General features: G+C 41.3%; 1 non-coding gene across 1 annotated transcript; it reads left to right on the forward strand.

Annotated features, from left to right (window-relative positions):
• The first annotated feature begins 4266 nt into the window (after positions 1 to 4266).
• LOC148569154 (small nucleolar RNA R71) lies at positions 4267 to 4374 on the forward strand. The gene has a single exon (XR_015882616.1). It is a non-coding gene; the product is annotated as a small nucleolar RNA R71 (small nucleolar RNA).
• Positions 4375 to 4642: the final 268 nt, after the last annotated feature.

A 4642-nucleotide genomic window follows, 5' to 3' on the forward strand; every position in this document is an offset into this window, starting at 1 on the left:
GCTATTGGCTTTTTCTGCTTGCTTTTTCTTTCTTTTTCTTTATTTTTCACAAATTTTTTTTCGCAAGCTTTGTTTTTCACTACTTTTTCTTGCTTCAAGAATCAATTTTATGATTTTTCAGATTATTAATAACATTTCTCCTTTTTTATCATTCTTTCAGGAGCCAACAATTTTAACATTCATAAACTTCACTATAAAAAATATGCACTGTTCAAGCATTCATTCAGAAAACAAAAAGTATTGTCACCACATCAAAATAATTGAACTATTTTCAAGATAGAATTTGAAACTCATGTACTTCTTGTTCTTTTGTAATAGAAACATTTTTCATTTAAGAAAGGTGGAGAATTCATGGAATTATTCATAGCTTTAAGACATAGACACTACATACTAATGATCATGTAATAAAGGCAAAAACATAGTCAAACATAAAGCATAAAAATAAAAAATAGTAAAGCAATTAGACAAGGAGATTAAGAAACGGGTCCACCTTAGTGATGGTGGTGTCTTCTTCCTCTTGAAGAACCAATGGTGCTTTTGAGTTCCTCTATGTCTCTTCTTTGCCTTTGTCGTTCCTCCCTCATGGCTATTTGATCTTCTCTAATCTCATGGAGAATGATGGAGTGTTCTTGGTGCTCCATTCTTAGTTGCTCCATGTTGGAACTCAAATCTTCTAAAGAAGTATTGAGTTGTTCCCAATAGTTGTGTGGGGGGGGGGGGGAATGCATCCCTTGAGGCATCTCAGGAATCTCCTGATGAGGGACTTCCTCATACGCTTGTTGAGGTCCATGAGTGGGCTCTCTTGTTTGCTCCATCCTCTTTTTAGTGATGGGCTTGTCTTCTTCAATGAGGATGTCTCCCTCTATGACAATTTCAGCCGAATTGCATAGGTGACAGATGAGTTAGGAAAAGCTAACCTTGCCAAAGTGGAGGGCTTGTCAGCCACCTTGTATAGTTCTAGAGGTATGATCTCATGAACTTTTACTTCCTCTCCAATCATGATACTATGGATCATGATAGCCCAATCCATAGTTACTTCGGACCGGTTGCTAGTAGGAATCATGGAGCGTTGAATGAACTCCAACCATCCTCTAGCCATAGGCTTAAGGTCCGGCCTTCTTAGTTGAACCAGCTTGCCTTTGGAATCTCTCTTTCATTGGGCTCCTTCCACACAGATGTCCTTGAGGACTTGGTCCAACCTTTGATCAAAGTTGACTCTTCTAGTGAAAGGATGAGAGTCTCCTCTCATTATTGGCAAGTTGAACGCCAATCTCACATTTTTCGGACTGAAATCTAAGTATTTCCCTCGGACCATTGTGAGCCAATTCTTTGGGTCCGGGTTCATACTTTGATCATGGTTCTTAGTGATCCATGCATTAGCATAGAACTCTTGAACCATTAAGATTCTGACTTGATGAATGGGATTGGTGAGAGCTTCCCATCCTCTTCTCCTAATCTCATATTGGATCTCCGAATATTCACTCCTTTTGAGCATGAAGGGGACCTCGGGGATCACCTTTTTCTTGGCCACAACTTCATAGAAGTGGTCTTGATGGACTTTTGAGATGAATCTCTACATCTTCCATGAGTCAGAGGTGGAAGCAATTGCCTTCCCTTTTCTCTTCCTTGAGGTTTCTCTGGCCTTAGGTGCCATTAATGGTTATAAAAAAATAAAAAGCAAAGCTTTTTTTCTACACCAAACTTAAGAGGTTTGCTCGTCCTCGAGCAAAAGAAGAGAGAAGAGAGTAGAAGAAGAAGAGAAGTGGGAGATAGAGGCGTGAGAGGGTTCGGCCAAGGGGTTGAAGAAGTGTTTGTGATGTGTGAAAGTGGAGGATTAATTGAGGTTATTTATAGGGTAAGAGGAGGGGGGGTCCGTATGGATTTGGGTGGGTTTGGGAGGAAAATGGTTTGAATTTGAATGGTGGGTTAGGTGGGGTTTTATGATAGGAATAGCAGATGGATGTGAGTGGTGAAGAGAATATGGGGGAGAGGGTAGGATTTGATATGTGAGTGGTGTTTTGGATAGAGTGTTATAGAGATGTGTGAGGAGGAGAGAGAGTGAGTTGAGGTAGGTGGGGATCCTGTGGGGTCCACAGATCCTGAGGTGTCAAGGATTTCTCATCCCTGCACCTCCTTGGCGTTAAACACCCTCTGTATGCCATTCCTGATGTTAAACACCAGGTTGCTGCCTATTTCTGGTGTTTAAACGCCAGTCTGCCTGCCAGTTCTGGCATTTAAACGCCAGACTGCTGCCCATTTCTGCCGTTTAAATGCCCAGAATGGTGCCAGGCTGGGCATTTAAACGCCCATTTTGCTTCCTTTACTGACGTTTAAACGCCAGTTTGCCTGCCAGTTCTGGCGTTTAACGCCCAGAATGGTGCCAGGCTGGGCATTAAATGCCCATTTTGGTATCGTTACTGGCATTTAAACGCCAGTAAGCTCGTCCTCCAGGGTGTGCTGTTTTTGATGCTGTTTTTTTTTTTTTTAATTTTTGTAGTTGTTTTTGTGTCTCCACATGATCATGATCCTAAAGAAAACATAAAATAAGATAGATAAATAAAATTGGGTTGCCTCCCAATAAGCGCTTCTTTAATGTCAATAGCTTGACAGTGAGCTCTTTACAGAGCTTCACAGATGTTCAGAGCATGATTGTGGCCTCCCAACACCAAACTTAGAGTTTGAGTGTAGGAGCTCTGCTTGACTCTGTATGGAGAAAATTTGATGAAGCTTTTCATGCTTCTTCTCCATGTTTACAGAGGAAGATCCTTGAGTTTTAAACACAAGGTAGTCCTCATTTAATTGAAGGACTAACTCTCCTCTGTCCACATCAATCACAACCTTTGATGTGGCTAGGAAGGGTCTTCCAAGGATGATGGATTCATCCTCATCCTTCCCAGTGTCTAGGATTATAAAGTCAGCAGGGATGTAAAGGCCTTCAACCTTCACTAAGACATCTTCTACAAGTCCATAAGCATTTTTCATTGATCTGTCTGCCATCTCCAGTGAGATTCTTGCAGCTTGTACCTCAAAGATGTCTAGTTTCTCCATTACAGAGAGTGGCATGAGGTTGATGCCTGACCCCAGGTCACACAGAGCCTTTTCAAAGGTCATGGTGCCAATGGTGCAAGGTATTAAGAACTTTTTGGGATCCGGTTTCTTTTGAGGTATCTTCAGCTGAACCAAGGCGTTTAGTTCATTAATGAGCAATGGAGGTTCATCCTCCCAAGTCTCATTACCAAATAACTTGGTATTCAGCTTCATGATTGCTCCTAAATACTGAGCAACTTGCTCTTCAGCAATGACTTTATCTTTTTCAGAAGAAGAATATTCATCAGAGTTCATGAATGGTAATAGGAGGTTCAGTGGAATCTCTATGGTCTCTGTATGAGCCTCAGATTCCTTTGGTTCCTCATTAGGGAACTCCTTAGTGGTCAGTAGACGTCCATTGAGGTCTTCCTCATTGGGAACCACTGCCTCTTCTTCTTTTCCAGGTTCGGCCACGCCAGGTATGGTTATGGCATTGCACTCTCTTTTTGGATTCTCTTCTGTATTGCTTGGGAGAGTACTAGGAGGAGTTTCAGTGACTCTTTTACTCAGCAGACCCACTTGTGCCTCCAAATTTCTAATGGAGGACCTTGTTTCATTCATGAAACTGAGGGTGGCTTTAGATAGATCAGAGACTATGTTTGCTAAGTTAGAGGATTTCTACTCAGAATTCTCTGTCTGTTGCTGAGAAGATGATGGAAAAGGTTTGTTATTGCCAAACCTATTTCTTCCACCATTATTATTATTGAAGCCTTGTTGAGGCTTCTGTTGATCCTTCCATGAAAAATTTGGATGATTTCTCCATGAAGGATTATAGGTGTTTCCATAGGCTTCTCCCATGTAATTCACCTCTTCCATTGCAGGATTCTCCGGGTCATAAGCTTCTCCTTCAGAGGAGGCTTCTTTAGCACTGCCGGATGCAGCTTGCAATCCAGTCAGATTTTGAGAAATCATATTGACTTGCTGAGTCAATATTTTGTTCTACGCCAAAATGGCGTTCAAAGTGTCAATTTCAAGAACTCCTTTCTTCTGAGTTATCCCATTATTCACAGAATTTTGTTCAAAAGTGTACATGAATTGGTTATTTGCAACCATCTCAATGAGTTCATGAGCTTCTTCAGCTATTTTTAGATGAAGAGATCCACCAGCAGAGTGATCCAATGACATCTTGGATAATTCGGACAGACCATCATAGAATATGCATATGATGCTCCATTCCGGAAGCATGTCAGAAGGACACCTTTTGGTTAATTGCTTGTATCTTTTCCAAGCTTCATAGAGGGATTCGCCTTCCTTCTGTCTGAAAGTTTGGACTTCCACTCTAAGCTTGCTCATCTTTTAAGGTGGAAAGAATTTGGTCAAGAAGGCATTGACCAGCTTGTCCCAAGAGTTCAGGCTTTCCTTTAGGTTGTGCATCAAACCATGTCCTAGCTCTGTCTCTTACAGCAAAAGGGAAAAGTATAATCTTGTAGACCTCGGGATCAACCCCATTGGTCTTAACAGTATCACAGATCTGTAAGAATTCAGTTAAGAACTGATAAGGATCTTCTGATGGAAGTCCATGAAACTTGCAACTCTGTTGCATTAGAGAGACTAA

This window comes from Arachis ipaensis, chromosome B4 (assembly GCF_059453495.1).
Source record: "Arachis ipaensis isolate K30076 ecotype BB chromosome B4, ASM5945349v1, whole genome shotgun sequence".
NCBI lineage: Eukaryota > Viridiplantae > Streptophyta > Magnoliopsida > Fabales > Fabaceae > Arachis > Arachis ipaensis.